Here is a 17,523-nt window from a genome sequence, read left to right as displayed (position 1 = left end):
CGAAAAACCAGATGTCGGTCATAAACAGACCATTAAAAAAATAAAGAAATAATAAAACTCTCGAGGCGAGGATGTTAGCAGCTATCTGCGAAGATCTCCAGATGAACAAGAGTTTGATGTGCCCTAAGGGAGGTCACGCAGAGGGAAGCCCTCCGCAAGCCAGAAATGAGGACGCCCACGGGTTAAACTATTTTTTTAAAACAACGGTTCAAAATTAAAATGCAATAACAAGAATAAGCTAAAGTTAGCGGTCCTCGCGCTCACTCCAATTAAGACCAGGCCACCAGATACATCAGTGAATTATTATCCAATGATTAATTCGCTATCAAATGATTTTCACCTTTAATACTTTTACTGTTAAAACAAAGCTTGGAGCAGGAATACCGATTCACATCAAAGGTTATCGAGAAGGAACGAGACAATGGGCAAACTTGCGAAAGAGTTTAAACAATATCCCAAGCAACCCCGACCACCTTTGTCTCTCTCACAGCGCGGAGAAGCAGGAATCACACCTTATCACAAGGGGCCATCTGGAAAAGCCAGCCGGGTTTGATGAGGAGACACACCCACCCCACACACGGCAACCAGGAAAAGAAAGTTTTAAAGAAAATTGCAAAATAATATTAATAATAACAACGTGTTAACCTTACACGACATTCCATTATAGAACCTTACAGAACCAAGGGATATGGATTCCAACAATCAAGAAATGGACCTTTTAAACTCAGGATGATAATTATTTTTCTTTTTAATAATTCCATCATAACAATTCGAACCTCAGTAAAACCGAGAGGTGTCGGGAGGACGTAGTTACAAACACGAGTCTTGGCGAACATGGGACCAAATGGTATTTGAGAAATATAAGTCGAAAGAATAAAGAGGTGCTCCCGACCACCTTTGTCTCTCCCGAAGAGCGCGAGAGAGGAATTTCACGCCAAGACAACCAGAACGTTATCGCGGGGACCATCTGCCACACACGGAACTTAGTAATAGCCCCCACCCCACCCTGCACACGGGCAGCAAAAGAGCGAGCGAGCTTTAAGTTAAACTGTCACACATTTATAAACGCACAAAGTGACGAAAATTAATAAACTAAGTAAGAGCCAAGGCAACGGGGTGGATTAGGCTGGTAGAATGTGGAGTCGAAATGATATTTGCAAAGTATAGAGAGATGGGAAGATCCCGGCCACCTTTGTCTTTCCCTGCAGCACGTGATAAAATGCATACGCTCGGAAGAGCATCTTCACTTGGAAATAAATCAAATACTATGAATCACAAGCAGGATCATAACTGTGTATGATAAGATACCAACTGTGATGTGAAATGTTAAACTTAAAAAAATCTTAACCATTTCTTTGTGCGTCGGAACGCGTACAGAAAAGGGGGGGGGGGGGGGAACCCGCCTCTCTCTCTGGGTGGAGGGATTAGACAACCAGACGCCACCAAGATGAATTGAGGTGTCTGTTGTCTTGATGTTTATGGCTTGAGGAAAGACCCGAACAGGACCGTGTCATAAATGACACACACACAAACATACACACTGACACACGAACCCCCCCACCACCGACACACGAACCCCCCCCCCCCCACCGACATACGATCAGATCAAAGATAGCTCCGCCTCGTGAGGGGGAGCCGAGAGGGAGAGAGATTTTTTGCATAAAAAGGAGCCGTTTCAGCATTGAAATCAACTCATCAGCCCTCGGGGCCAACTCATCAGCCCTCGGGGGCAGCTCAACAGAAGAAGACTCATCTCAACTCAGCTCAACAGAAGAAGACTCATCTCTACTCATCTCAGCAGAAGACCCGCTCAACTCATCTCAGCAGAAGAACAGCCATCACCGACGCCGGAGACGTCTCTACAACTCGCCGAATTGGCGAGTGTCGCCGATTGGCGACCCGCTGCCGCTGTTAGTGGCCAGCGCCACCACGAGCGAATCGTGAGCCTGCAATCTACAACCGCCGACGACGGAGCACCAGCGCGCCGCTGCGGGCGTGCTTCTAACGCCGTCTACCAGACGGTCATCTCAGCTACAACAACGCATCTACTCGTTCACCAACGTTCGTCGAGTCCGAACCAACTACTGAAAGAAGAATCAACTGATACGTATGATACACTGCCCCCCACTACACGACAAACCAGACGTCTGCTTGACGCAAAGAATCGATTCCGAACATTGGCCTACTCTTTCACCACTCATACCATTCAACACACACTCACGGGTCATTAACAAAGCCTAAAAACCTCAAGCCATTGAACCATCCGTGATTGTGGAAACATCGCAACGACCGAGTGAATAATCTATCGTTTTTAAGAGTGTTCATAATTTTCTCTGTAATGTTGTGCTGGGGCTGTACTTCTAACCGCATAAATTACCAACTGACCCATTAACAAGGATTCATTCTTGACACCTCACCACGGAGCGCCGCTCGCGGGGATAGAGAGCGTGTTCAACCGGTTCCCTGTCAGGGGTCTGGCCACAATTAATTAAAAGATTGGCCCGAGATAAGGATATCAAAAGAAAACATCGCCACCCATTGAGTCGCGTTGAGAAGTTGATTAGAAATACTTGAGTCGTTCGTTAATATTTGTCTTTCTGCATAATCTTGCTGGTATCCACGAATGAAATAACGAATTGAAACGCATATTTGTGCCTCCAAGAATAATACTGGTTGGAGTGCCCTGTCAACGAGTAGCGTTGCATAATAATCAGTCATCCTATTGTGAACAACGTGACAATAATTGCATTAAGGGCCGCGCATGATCAATGACCGAATGCTGTGTTGTGTGACAATTCAAGTAACGAAGCATGGTGGCCATCGAGTGGTGTTGATAAGGCAATTCGAAGTATTTCAGTCGAACGCTTTAAATTCATAATCGTTATGAATCAATGAACGAACATCAACGTGGTACTGTGCTGACGATTTCAAGCATAATAACTTCGCATATCAGGATGTATTAAGGATTGGATACGAATCAAAGACCAAGTGCCGTGTTGTGTAACAATTCAAGCATACGGGTTTGCATATTATAAAGTTAAGGTTTGATAGAATAGTTCGCATGTTTTTAATCTCTCTCTCAACAACCGATCGATTGCGTTACGCGTCGGGAATTAACCACAGGTGCCGCTATCGAGGTGAAACAACGCAATCGTGATGGTATCATGTTAACGCTGTGTTGAAATTCCAAAATCCCGACATTGAGTTTTTATATTATCCAAAAATTAAAGTTAGCTAGAAATAAAATTGATTAAAGCAGAAGGTTTGTGTGTGATTCTTCCTGAAATTCTGCATAATATTGTTCTGCGTTTGAGATCTGAATCCTGGGGACCTATCATAAGCACACTATCACCACACATAATCCATAACACACATAATCCGTAATGTTCAATCGAGAGTAATCGTATTCTTATCGATAATACGGAATTAAAGAGCAGAGTCGAATCGACTCTCTCTCATTCACGCTCACAACGCCTGCGTCACTGCATACGATTAATTGCGTTATTCCAATTCATAACACAATCCTCGTCACCGAGGCTCGACCTGATAATCCATAACGACCTGCATTATCATAACCACGCCCACTCGCATAAATTAATACAATTATCTCTCGAATCCGCATAATTTATGCGCATAATTACACTGATTAACATAATTTCGGATAAATTATGCAAATCTCAAATTTCATTTAATTTTCATTATTTTCATCAATTTTCATAACACCTATATATACAACACACCCCCTCGTGCGACATTCCAGCCTTCATAGGCGCTGCTGGCTAACAGCACTTGCCCCAACATTCTGGTTAGGCTATTCGGGGGATGACTGTCGCTGTTTGTGTGTGTGTGTGCTTGCGGGCATTCACCCCCAAACCCCCCCCGTGTGCAGTTATGGGGACTCATTATGCCCCCTCCCGACAAACGGGCCCACATCCAGACTCAAGGTAAGTGACAATAAAAACATATTTTTTTTCTATTTATGTAACTTTATTTTTTGTTTACCATACAGTATTTATTACAGTATTATTTGCAAATGTATAATATTCCGTGTTATGACTTTAACAATGCTTCCAATTTTTTGTTAAACCGTAATACATTTTACAACACTTCCAGTATGTGAATTTAAATACAGTACACTATTTTATTCAGACTTATGAACTGTTCGACTTACTAACGATTCTCTGTAATGGAATCCAAAAGTTGTACTATTCATTAACAACACCTCCCATTGGTATGGTTGACTACATGTGATGCAAAATAAGTTAAACATAGATAAATATATATTGTACAACACTTTCCCCAACAGTGTGTTGAGGCTACATGGGGGACCTTTGTGTTTGTGCTTGTGATTGTATTGTGGAGGCCTTCTTAGGTGCTGCTCCTTGCTAATAGCACTTGCCCCAATAGTCTCTTGATTCTATACGGGGAACGTTTGTCTTTGTGAATAATGTTTTAATTGGGACGGTGTCATTTTCAAAATTGCCCCAATGTTTTTAAATGGTCGACTTGCGTTTCAGCCATTTTCGGACCCAATTAATACATCTCTTCATTTCTTGAGCTTGGTGGCGGTGGTGGCAGCTGTGGCAGCGGCGGTGGCAGTGGCGTTGGTGGTGGTGGCATCTTTGTAAATTTGAGAATTGGCGCATTTCAGCTCTTTCAGCTGTCTACTGAGATGCCGGCACTCTTTGCGCATCTTCTCTTCGCCGTGCCACTTTTCCTCGTGACGCGCCAGCTTCCCGCGCAGCCTAAACTGCTTCTGCCCTCTCTGTGGATTCAGGAAGTTCAACTCCCTCAGGTGGATGCGCAGCGACCTACGGAGACCTTCCTTTTTACAGCGCAGCGACATTTGCCGCTGTGCTGCATTGCAGTCTCGGAGAAAATCCGCACGGAGAGACGCACGCTCGCAGCAAGGCACTCTCGTCGACTCCAGCTCCAACTGGTGCTCTTTAAGCTGTTGAACCAGGCCCCTGTTCTCTCTCTGGAGAGTCTCTCGGTTATCCATCAACTCCTCCTGCTGCTGCTGTAGCTTCAGATGGGGCGTCTTGTTCTTCTGACAGAGCTCCACATTCTGCTGGCCCATCATCTCCCTTTGCAGCGTCGTGGTCTCGCGGTGAAAGTCTGAGATGGAAAGCGTAAAACGAAGATAAATGAAGATCCCCATCCCAAGCAGGGCCAAGAGCAGAACGCCAACGATCAGCAGCGCCATGCTCAGCTCGTGTTGACGGCACGCGGGACAGAGGCAAGTGTGATGCACGTCACGAAGGGGCGTGTTATTTATACCAACGTCATTACCGGATGTGACGTACACCTTGACGGAACAGTCATCCCTGCCCACTTATTGTCAATCATTGCCAACCACGTGACTCCACGGCCCCGCCCCTAACCGCGCAGCTCCTCCCCCATACTCTTCTTCCGCCTGCCCCACGTGACGCGAAGCGAGCCAATCACGCGAGAGGCGGCGCACGGTCGGCCCCGCGACCGCTTCCCGCCATTCTTGCAATGGGCGGTGGGGGGGCGAGATCACTCCACGTCGCGAGCGGGAGGAGGAGGTACTAGGGGGAGGGGCCAGCAGGGACGAGGGGGAGGGGCCAGGAGGAACGAGGGGGAGGGGCCAGGAGGGACGAGGGGGAGGGGCCAGGAGGGACGAGGGGGAGGGGCCAGGAGGAACGAGGGGGAGGGGCCAGGAGAGACGAGGGGGAGGGGCCAGGAGGGACGAGGGGGAGGGGCCAGGAGGGATGAGGGGCCAGGAGGGACGAGGGGGAGGGGCCAGGAGCGGGAGGGGGGGGCCGTGGCGCCGCTCTTGGGCCGCGAGGCCTCCCCCTGGGCCCGCGGCGCCACGCGGAGACCGCGACAGCAGCAGCAGCAGGTGGTGGTGGTGGTGGTGTTTGTGGTTGTAGGCACGGGAGAGGTGGTGGTGTTTGTGTTTGTAGGCACGGGAGAGGTGGTGGTGGTGTTTGTGGTTGTAGGCACGGGAGAGGTGGTGGTGGTGTTTGTGGTTGTAGGCACGGGAGAGGTGGTGGTGGTGTTTGTGGTTGTAGGCACGGGAGAGGTGGTGGTGGTGTTTGTGGTTGTAGGCACGGGAGAGGTGGTCACGGACAGGCGGTGAGTGCCGGGTGATGGAGGGGGGGGTGAGGGAGTGGATTTCAGGGTGAGTGAGTTAATGAGGAGAATGAATAGGTGAGGAGGGTGAGTGAGTTGAAGGGTGAGGTGAGTGAGTGGGTGAGTGGTGAGTTCACGACAGGGAGATTGGGGCTGAGTGAGTGAACGCAGCGCACGGTAAAGATCCCCTGAGAGCATTCGCAAGAGTTGGACATTGAGTGCCGCTGTCAGGGTCCACACGCAAATTACTCACTTGGCATGATATACAAATTAACCATTGTAAACGATAACTTTTAAAAAAGTCCGCTATTTGTCAGAGCTAATGCGATGTGCGTTCAGCATATTTGTAGCACGTTATAACCAACGTCAACATCGTCATTTAGAGTAACCATTAGTCCATACGTGTCACTTGCTAATAGTCCCCGGGTCAATCACAACTTTGCCGTGCGTGCAGTCTTTGTCTCTGGCTGCTCGCTAGGGCTGCGATGCCTTTCCATGCCACAAGATGACGTTCATTGCTCCTTCCACACCGCGACAATATTTACTACAGTGTTCTATAACGCGGTAGTTGCGTTGCTGAATAACACCGCGTTGTGTAAACTCCCTCGTTACAATGACTAATACAGGGTAAAGCACAGTCCGTGATAACAGCGTGAGATGCGTGTGTCGGCTGAACAAAGACTGAGGCGCGTGGGGAGCATCAGGAAGCATCCAGCAGCATCCCAATGCCTCGTGTGACGCTGTGCCCAGGCAGCCGTACAACCGCACATTCCTACTCGCGCGACGTGGTTCTGTTGACTCAACCACTTAGCATTCGCGTTATAAAACGTGTTCCCTAATACATCCATCGTGCCATATCCAAATGGCGTTATGAAAACACGCGTTAAGGCAGAACGAACTCTATAAACTATTTTTATTTTACCAGGTGAGACCCACTGAGCTATGTGGCTGTTTTCCAGAAGCGACCTGTCCACAAATGATAGATCAGCTAAATGGCTAATCACGTTAGAAATGTGTAGCACCAGCCACAAATACTCTAGACATGGGATCCCCTTTGACAGGGTCAGTGTCTACTTAGATTCACTCACTCCGCCTATTGTCATGCGGCGTGTGCAGCTGCGTCGTGACACTTGGTAGAGTGCTGTCTTTGAGGCAGAGAACTTTAAAACCGTGTGCAGTGGTTAATTTGCTTAACAGCTTTACACCGAACTCCTTGCTTGTGGTAAAACATGTTTGCGACTTTGCTGATTGAGAACTATGCAGATTTAGATTTATAGTAACATGTACTTGGTGTGAGATGAACTTCCAAACAATTTCCTTTGCTCAACATTTTGGAATTAACGTCTTTTTAAATGGTCAGCTTAAGTGATTCCGTGATGTTTATGTAACTTGACCATTAAGATTATCTATGGTGCACAATTATTTCAGGATTATTTTTCATAAGTAAACTTTAAACTGAACCCATATGTGATATTATATTGCCTGATTATTTTAATTTTTAATGTAGTCTACATGCTCTTCTGGGGATATTAACCCACATTTACCATTCATTGATGTTCCCTTTGACATTGGTAATTGGCATTGTCACACCATAGTAATTCATGGGCAATTATGTAATTCTCTCTGTGTCTATCTTTCTCTGCATCTGTCTGTGTGGTTGTCTCTCTCTGCCGGTGTGTTTTTCTCTATATGCGTCTCTCGTGTGTCTCTTTGTGTGTGCCTCTGTCTGTGTGTGGATGTCTCTCGGTGTCTGTGTCTCTCTTTCCTTTTCCACGATGTGGTGTTGTATTTACATGCAAATTCTACCTGTAGCCCCGCCCACTTACCCTTGGGCTGAGCTTATCTCAAGCCAATATAACTTCGTGTTTCAGCAGTTTTCTCGCTATATTTTTTCACCTGATGATGGTTGCTTGTGTTGCGATCGAAACGTCGTGATCTATTATTTTTTTCTACCTACGTGACTTTACCGAAAGAACCAAAGAGTATTGTGATTGTAATTTAGATTGTGATCGTTGTGGTGGAGGTGGTGATATTGATGGTGGTGTTAACGATAGCGGTGATTTTGGTGGTTGTAATGGTGGTATTGATGGTGGTAATGGTGGTTGACTATTACCCCTCTCGTGTCCTTACTTCCACCACCAGGTTTAAGAATCTGCCGGTGTCTGTGCTGGAGGTGGACGTCTGGATCTGTACGGTCTGGAGCGGTGGACAATAGACTCCTGCAGCTCAGCCAGGTGGACGCACTGGGCAGGGAGCAAGATGGTGGTGGCCTTAGAGACCCACTTACTCCCACAGAGAGCCATAGACTCACTCAGAGAGAGCACTCACACAGAGAGCCAGAGTCTCACTGACACAGAGCCATAGACTCACTCACATGGAGACACATAGACTCACTCAAACAGAGAACCATTGATTAACCCACACAGAGAACCATAGAATCACTCGCACAGATTCACACAGAGAGACATAGACTCACTCACGCAGAGGACTATATGCAGTACATCCTCGTCTTTTATGTAATGTGTTTCGCTTAGCGCACACCACACCCACTATAACTGGAGTAGCACATGACGGACTGCTCTTATGAGTGGTGTGGGTGTTGGCAGCGTTGTTCTGTATTGCTGGGAGCTGATGCTGTACCGGAGCGCACTGTGTAATGTGGCGTGTCATCCTCTTCCTCTGCCTTTGTTCCAGCATCTGTGTGTAGTGTCATCTCACTCACTCCCTTATAGTTTTCACTCATCATATCTCCCTTTCACGTCCTTTGTATGTATATTGATGAATGTAACACAATTTTTTATTATTATTTGGCTGCTATAAATTTCCACGTCATAAGCTACTTCATTCATCTATCATTTGTGGCCAGTTCGCTTCTGAAATAGAAGCTAATAGCTTAGAGGGCTTTACTAGGTAAGATAAAAATAGTTTGTTTTTTATTTTTTTGTGATTTGCTTACCTTTCCTATACTTTTCACTTCGATTGTGTTTTTGCATCGTTTGTTCTTGTAACTTTCTGTACCACCCCAACTGGAAATCTGTGAAAAAGGGCTTTTTAGATTCCTCCAGTATAAATAACGATTATAATATAGATCTTCTACATATACACAACACATTTAAAATAAACATAGAAAACAGTGTACTGTACTCTCAATTAAAAATAGTAATAAAAGTTACATTGTGCTAAAACGGAGCCTCCCCCTTTACCGTTTTTCCTTGTAGAAAAGTTTTCTGCTTGACGTAAAATAGCTTTAAGCAGCAATTTTCGACAACGCAACCCCCGCGTTAAGCAAGGATATGTTGTACTCACTTACACAGAGAGACATAGACTCAAACTTGATTTGGCACTTTCGTGACTGCAGGAATTACTCTTTGGTTATTTCGGTAAAGTCACGTAGACTTGCACAGAAAGCCATAATCTCACTCGAACAGAGAGACTTGGAGTCAATCACACAGAGCCATCGACTCATTCAAACACAGATGATGATAACAGATACCCATGAACTCACATTGAGACCCATGGACTCACACAGAGACCAGTAAACTTACCAGACCCGTAGACTCACAGAGACGCATAGACTTACAGAGAGGTATAGACTTACACAGAGACCCATAGACTTACAGAGAGGTAAAGACTTACACAGAGACCCATAGACTGGTGAGCGAGATTTGAACTCGGATCACCAGATTTGTAGCACAGCACATTCGCCGATACACTACCGTTTACCTTACACACTCACACACGCACTCAGATGCTCACTCATTCACGCAACCAGACGCTCACTTACACATTCAATCAATCACTCACACACTCGCGTTTTATTGCATGTAGCAATATCTTCAGGAGCTAAATGTCAATTATTGAGGTCTGTTAAGATAAGCGAGTGTGTGGGTGTGTGGATGACATAGCAATAGTGGGTGAGTAGGTGAGTGAAGAGGTGAGCTCAGTCGCATGTTGCAGGTATCCCCCAGGACAAGGCGGGTCATATTTAGGGTGTGTAACATGTTGATTGACTGGGTTGAGTGTTGCGTGTTTGTGAGCGAGTAGGTAAGCTCACTCGAATGTCGCAGGTCTCGCCCAGCGTTTTCCAATCAAAGATTAAACAGATGAATGAGTGGTGGGATTTTTGTTATTGTTTTCAGGTGATCGGCACCACGTTAACACAAATATCTGTATTACACCTTCATCCATGTAATAGCTGTGTCCATCTTACACCTCCATTTTCTTAGAAGCCTCTGGATTTGACATAGGGCATCTTTTTCTGTGTGTGTGTGTCTGTGTGACCCAGTCCTCAACCTTCCCTCGGTCGACTCACCCTCTAAAGAGTACCTGGTGCAGTGTCTATAATAAACATCAACAATTGGGAGAGACAAAGGTGGCCGCGTGCATGGTGTTGGCCACATCACATCCCTACAGCAGATTTTGGCGAACCATCGAACAAAGGCGGTCGCTGCATCACACTTTCAGAAGCGCTTCTGCGGCCGTCTCGAACGCTCTTCCTTCTGATAGAAGCCACTGGAGCTGTGCACTTTTACATCTTGATTGAAAACTAATTTCTTTAGAACTACTTTTTGTGCTGAGTTTGATGTCCTTCCCCTGCACCTCCGATTAGCACAGTTGGCTACGTACCGTGCAAAAGAAGTTCTACATACAAAATACATACCACCCCCTCGTGTGTTCCACAGCACAAGGCTCCACAACTTGCCCTAACATGTCTATTGAGGCTACTTTGGTGACCTGTGTGTGTGCATAATTAATTATCATTATTTTATTAAATGGCCTTAATCAACAAAGTACACGAGTCCATTGAGGGACGGGGACAGCGTGGGACCCTTCGTGGAGCCGATTCTCGCAATGGCGGAGGAAGAGTTGGAGGGATGCAGCAGAGGAGGGGGTGGCACCGCACGATGTTCGTGCTGAGAGTGAACGTGGCACTGGGGGAGGCTCCGGAGTTGGGCCTCTTCAGGGCGACTGGCGATAGAGTGGAGAAGTCGAGGTGAGAGTGACTCGGGGAATGGGGGTGAGGTGAGTGGAGGGGTGACTCGGGGAGTGAGATTAGTGGAGGGGTGACTAGGGGAGTGGACGTGCACCTGATTATGCACGAATGTGAGTGGACTGCCCATGCATTCATCATCATTATGGGCATCATCACCAGTGGTAAATCCACTGTTTGATGAAGGCCTCCCCAAACCAACGTCACTTCTCGTGACGCCTGCGCTGTGACAATCGGCCCCAGCACCTGTGCATGAGCTTCCCACCTCCTCCCCTCCAAGTTACTCTTGATCATCAGCCATCGTCACTTCCAGAAACGTTTTCATCTGCGTGTTGCTCTTTCCTTCTCATCATGGTCAACATGAGGAGGGATCTTACCTCTGTGTATGTTCTCTCATCTGCGCGTTCCTCTGTCTTGGTGTGATTTCGAGCACGTGTCTCTGCATGCTTCTCTGCGCAGGGTTTGTTCTGTACGTGTTTTTTGAGCTGGTGGCCGCGTCTGAACCGTGTCGTGCCCGTCAGGATGCCACTCAATACAAAACAAATGGAAGGAGTGAAATTATCTTGGGACCACAGCCTTGTCTCAATTCTTCACCCCTGGTGTACAAGTCAGCAGCTGGGACCATCACTGCTATCCATTAACATGTACGGGCTGCTAAGGATTCTCTTCATCTCTGGGTCTCTACCTCTAAATGATGACTCTGAGTATTGACCGCAGTGCATTTCTCAGCTCTATCGAGTACCCGGTAAGATCGAGAAACTCTCAGCTCACACGGTGGCTTCGGGTGATCAGCCAATGAATACATCAGGATGTGCATCCTCATGAATAACCAACGTGCATTGCGGAAGGTGCCGACTGACTGCCATGTTGCATACTGCTGTATAAATAACCCACCCACACATGCACAAGCCTGTGTGGGTATGCTTATTATCCGGTAATTGTATAGTGTTCGCGTATTGCGCTATGAACTTGGCAACACCAGTACCGATGAACTAAAGTGGTTTTGGGCTAACTCGAGGTCGACTCAGCCTCCAATGAGTACCTGGTGCGGTGTGTAAACATCACTACTCAGGAGATAAAGGCGGCCAGGCATGGTGCTGGCCACCCTCCCCATTGTGTACCATGCTGGCTTTCATAGTTGCTCGCTAAAAGCACTTGCCTCAAGAGTCCGTTGAGGTTATACAGACAACCTTTGTGTTTGTGTTTAATGTTTTAATTGGTAGCGGTGTAATTTTAAATGTAAAATTTTTTCATGGCCGACTTGCACTTTGGCCACTTCCAGACCCAACAAATAAATCTGTTCCTTTTCTTGGTGGCGGTGGTGACGGTGGTGGCGGTGGTGGCTTTGATGTATATTTATAGAGTGCCTTCTCTCTTGACATAACAAGCACAAGGCAGTGACAGAATGGAATGATTTAGATGGCAGGGGTGTACAAAGTTTGAGGAATAAGTGACAGCGATAGACAGTAATGGGATCGGAGAAGAGTAGGGACGAGAAGGAGTGGAGGCTTAAGGGGAGAGAAGAGGTAGAGAATGGGCAATGGAGAAGAGGTGGGGCTTTAAGGGAGGAATGGAAGAAGGTTAAGTAGAGGGACCATAAATGAGATTTGGCACAAAGAGGAGGGACAGAGACAGAAAATTGGGAACAAAGAGGACGAGAGAGGACATGGAAGGAGATGAAAGAGGCAAAATTATGTAGAGCAAGTCCATGGAGAGGTTTAAAGACCAGCGACAGGTATATTAAAAGACAGCGGTAGTGAACGAGAAGCCATTGGAGTTGAAGGAGGAGAGGCAAAGTGTGAGAATTAAAGGGGAGATTGAAAATAACTCGTGCAGAAGAATTTTTTATTTGGTGGAGGGGAATGAGGGCAGATGCAGGGAATTCAAGAAGAAAATTACATTTGTAATTAGAGGTAGCTCTGTTATATACACTTCTGTGGGTGACTGTCTATACATATGTGGTTCATAAAGCAGTGCGCCAACCACAAATAACTCTGTCCGCGTGTGATTTTTTCTCACAATTTAAAGGATTTCAACTGCACGGCAGTGCGTACAGCTGTAGACCCCTAAGTCGTATGTGATGTGCAACTTTTAGGCCTTGTAAATATTCCCACACACAGATCTTCTTAATGTGATGTTTTTTTCAATTGTAGAGGATTATCATCGTTAAAATGTTTCCTCAGGCACGTGTATATGCATAAACACGATTTGATCAAGACTTGTCACACTAGACTTTCGCGACTACAAAGTAGAGCAGTAATGCATGGTGCTGTTTTTGTTTTATTTTAATTACTTAGATTCGCTCGGGGAGGGTACATGCGGAGTGTTTTTGTATCTGAACGTGTAAACGTGACTTTACCGTAAAAAAACCAAGTATACTATTTTCACTGATACCATTGTGAAATCTATTGTTTCCAGCCTGCATAATTTATATTTGTTGTGATTGGTTTTATCATCATTTACAGATTTGATTACTGTTACCTTTAGACAACTGTGTATGGGGTCACCATAGTGTAAAGGTCATCTCCATATATGGGGCTGCCAGAGGCATATGGCAAGAGAAATTATCGATTACCGTCCTGCACTAATGAGTCCTAATTAGACGAAACCGGTCCACAGTTGTCTTTGTCTCACTGCTGCCTGTTGCTGGGACGGCCATGTGTTCTCAACGCTTTGAGTCTGTGGTCTAAACCAGGGGTCCCCAACCCCCGGGCCGCGGACCGGTACCGGTCCGTGGCCTGTTAGGAACCGGGCCGCACAGCAGGAGGCGAGCGGTGGGCGAGCGAGCGAAGCTTCATCTGTATTTACAGCCGCTCCCCATCGCTTGCATTACCGTCTGAGATCCGCCTCCTGTCAGATCAGCGGCGGCATTAGATTCTCATAGGAGCGCGAACCCTACTGTCAACTGCGCATGCCAGGGATCTAGGTTGCACGCTCCTTATGAGAAGTCGGAATCCGTAACTTATTATAGTCTGCGCGTGGCCTGCCTATTATTGTATTTACCACTTCCGTCCGCGCCTCTCTCCCGCACTGTGCACTTGTCTCAGTCACAGTTTTGGTGTAAAGCCCACAAGCTAGCCCTCGCCAAAATGAGCAAAAAAGAAACGTCGTTGGAGAGCTTCTTTGAAAAGGGGGAAAGGCCCAATGATGACCCCCCCCCCCAGTCCGTGAAAAAAATTTATTCCACGAAACTGGTCCCTGGTGCCAAAAAGGTTGGGGACCGCCGGTCTAAACGACAACTTGGTCACAAATTCAGTTTTTCTGAGCTGTTGGTCTAGATAAGTTGGAGAGGGTGGGTGCATGCATGCTGCACACCTATGTATGGTTTTTCATCTAAGATGACTCCCTGTCTCTTTAAATGCCGTGAATCCTACACCTGGAGGGTGATGGTGGTAACGATGGTGTGGGTGGTGACGTTGGTGACGGTGGTAACGATGCTGAAAGTGGTGACGGTGGTAACAATGGTGTGGGTGGTGATGATAGTGACGGTGGTGACGATGGTGATGGTGGTGACGGTGGTGACAGCGCTGACACTGGGACGCCTGCATGGCGCGACTGCCTCTCAAGGGCAAAGCTGGGCCACGTGGTTTGCGAGGAATGCAATCCCTTTTGCACTTCTAAAGGGCACCCCCAGTGGCAACTTTTTTTTTTGCACAATAAGAAGGCGACTCAGCATTTCACCTGCAAGCGGCTTTGCTCTGCACGTAGGGGTGCTGATTGCTCGATATAAAATACAATTGAGTAATGTCCGATTATCACGGTTGGCTAAGCACGGTGCAACAGAAGGTCGACATACATACAAGGATCTTATTGCAGCCTCGTAATTTAATAACACACTGATCCACATTCTCGCATTTAGCCACAAACACGCGCAGTTGAGCACACCCACAGCTAGACGATAACGCGTGCTTCTCTCGAGTTATCTGCTTTCATCTGGCTCTCGTGATCGCCGGCCTTGCCTCGCCACAGCTGCTGTGGAGTCGCCTTTGTGCAGAATATAAATTACAACGTAGAAACGCATACAGCCCCTGTCTACTGATCTATTTTATCATCTGTAAAACAAGTAATCCTGATTTGTTTACAGATGTTTTACTAACTAAAAGTCTATCCTCCCAAGAGCGGGTGAGTGAGCGGGTGAATGTGTATGGATGTGTGGGTGAGCAGGTGGGTGGTGAGTGGGTGGGTGGTGAGTGGTTGGGTGGGTGTGTGAGTGAGTGGGTGAGCGAATGGGTGGTTGAGCAGGTGGCAGGTGTGTGAGTGGGTGGGTGAGTGAGCAGGTGGGTGGTTGAGCACTTGGGTTGGTAAGCGGGTATGGTTGGTGGGCGGGTGGGCAGGCGGGTGGGTGAGAGTGTGAGTGAGTGGGTGAGCGGGTGGGTAAGCAGATGGTGAGTGTGTGAGTAGGTGGGTGAGTGAGCGAGTGAGCGGGTGGGTGAGCAGGTGGGTGGATAAGCAGATGACAGGTGTGTGAGAGGGTGGGTGAGTGAGCGGGTGAGTGGGCGAGTGGGTGGGTGAGCGGGTGGGTGGGTGAGCAGTTGGGTAGGTGAGCGGATGGGTTGGTGAGTGGGTGGGTGGTGAGTGTGTGAATGAATGAAGGAATGGGTGGATGGTGAGTGGGTGAGTGGTTGAGAGCGTGGGTGAGCGAGTGAATGGGTGGACGAGTGAGTGGTGAGCAAATCGTCGAGCGAGTTGGTGAGCCAGTGGTGAGTGGGTGAGCGGGTAGGTGGATGAGTGGTGGGTGGGTTAGGGGGTGAGCGGTTAGGTAGTGAGTGGCTGGGTGAGTGAGTGGATGAGCGGCTGGGTGAGCGAGTGGGTGAGCGGGCGGTTGAGTGGGTGGGTGGTGAAGGGGTAGGTGAATGGCTGGGTGGTGAATGGGTAACTGGCTGGTGGGTGAGTGTGAGGGTGAGTGGGTGAGCGGGTGGGCGAGTTGTGAGCGAATGGCAGCGCTGCTCGTGAAGCTGAGTCTCTGTGAGTCTCTGTGTAAGCCTCCGTGTGTCTCCGTGTCTCTGTGCGAGTCTGTGAATCATGAGGTGAGTTTATTTGCGAGTCTTTGCGTGCGTCTCTGTGCGAGTCCCCGAGTCTCCGTGTCTCTCTCAGGACCCCCTGGATGCGTTGAGGCAGCTCTGATCGCGTAACTGTGAATCTCTCAAGGCGGAGTTCTCCAGCGGAGAGTCTCGCGTCTTGTCCTGGACTCGCACCCAGGAGTCTTTCGCCCAAGAGCTCCTGGATCTGCCCCACTGCCAGGACCACTGCGTGCATCTCCACGGCAACCGCCGTAGCAATCGCGGCAACCAACATCACCGCGATGGTCACCATAGAGACCGCCATGATTATAGCAACTTCCATCGCCATAGCAGCAACCACCATCACCACAGTAATCACCGTAGTTACCACCATCACTGTCAGCAACCATAGCGTAGCAACCACAATCAGTCTAGCAACAACCACCATCACCACAGCCACCAATATGGCAACTACAATACAGCAATCACCATCAACATAGTTGCAATCACAGCATAGAAACCACATTCACTCTAGCAGCAAACCACCATCACCACAGCAATCATCGTAGTAACCACCGTCACCAAAGCAACCACCATAACTGGAATCCAATAGGAATGAGTCATTATGTTGACGATGATGTTTTTGTTGCTGCAAGTTGCAAATCAACTTTTTTCTAAACTCAAATGAAGAAACACCATCTCTACCCCCCCCCCTTTCCTCGCGCTCGGTTGCCTAGCGACGCCGTGTGTGCTGTAAGTACCAATAATAAGTTCATAGTTCATTTATTTGGTATAGCCCTGTGAGCCATTCGGCTCTTGAATCGGGTGCAACCGCAACAAACAAAAAACATGAACAAGAAAACGTCTTAAAGTGATTATGTGACTGTGCAAACAAAAAATACAGGAAAAAAATATCAAAATATTCCTGAAATAGCACCGTACACCAACGCTGTGCGCAAAAATCCCAGTGGGATGCAAGTCAAAATAACAACAACCACAAGACAACTAAGATTAAGGCCATCAGTCAACTCCGTACTACAATAAACAAAAACATGGCCAAAACAAAAAAAAACCTTTTCGAAATCACCAAAATAAAACCCATAAATCCAATGTAACAGTGATCATAGGGACTGTGACCGAATTTTTTACAATAAACTACATAAATTAATTATAACACCAAAATCTAGAGCCATATTTTAGGCCACTGAATAGCAGTGGCAGCTAGGGTTGTACAACTCCTAGAGCAGTTTTGAGTGAAGATCTCATAGGTGGTGATTCAAGTTGCAGTTTATTGGCAATAGCATTCCAGACCCTACGGGCATCAATAGCAAAGGCCCTTCAGTTTTAGTATGGCAATAGGGAATGTGAAGCTGGTAAATAAACACCGAGTTGTCTCCAAAGTCCGTGTCTCCGCGATCTCTCTCCCTGCTATAC

The 17,523-nt window shown here is 47.3% G+C and overlaps 1 long non-coding RNA gene across 2 annotated transcripts; it reads left to right on the top strand.

Moving 5' to 3' along the window:
* The first annotated feature begins 5,763 nt into the window (after window positions 1-5,763).
* Window positions 5,764-13,081, top strand: LOC142922556 (uncharacterized). Of its 2 annotated transcripts, none has more exons than XR_012940160.1 (3): window positions 5,764-5,866; window positions 8,242-8,333; window positions 10,385-13,081. It is a non-coding gene; the product is annotated as an uncharacterized LOC142922556 (long non-coding RNA). The 2 variants fall into 2 exon arrangements; XR_012940161.1 differs by having other exon boundaries at window positions 5,764-5,869.
* Window positions 13,082-17,523: the final 4,442 nt, after the last annotated feature.

The sequence above is a fragment of the Petromyzon marinus genome, unplaced genomic scaffold, assembly GCF_048934315.1.
Source record: "Petromyzon marinus isolate PM22_M1 ecotype Great Lakes invasive population unplaced genomic scaffold, UKy_Petmar_22M1.pri1.0 PM_Scaffold_100, whole genome shotgun sequence".
Classification (NCBI taxonomy): domain Eukaryota; kingdom Metazoa; phylum Chordata; class Hyperoartia; order Petromyzontiformes; family Petromyzontidae; genus Petromyzon; species Petromyzon marinus.
This window is presented reverse-complemented; position numbering and strand designations above follow the sequence as displayed.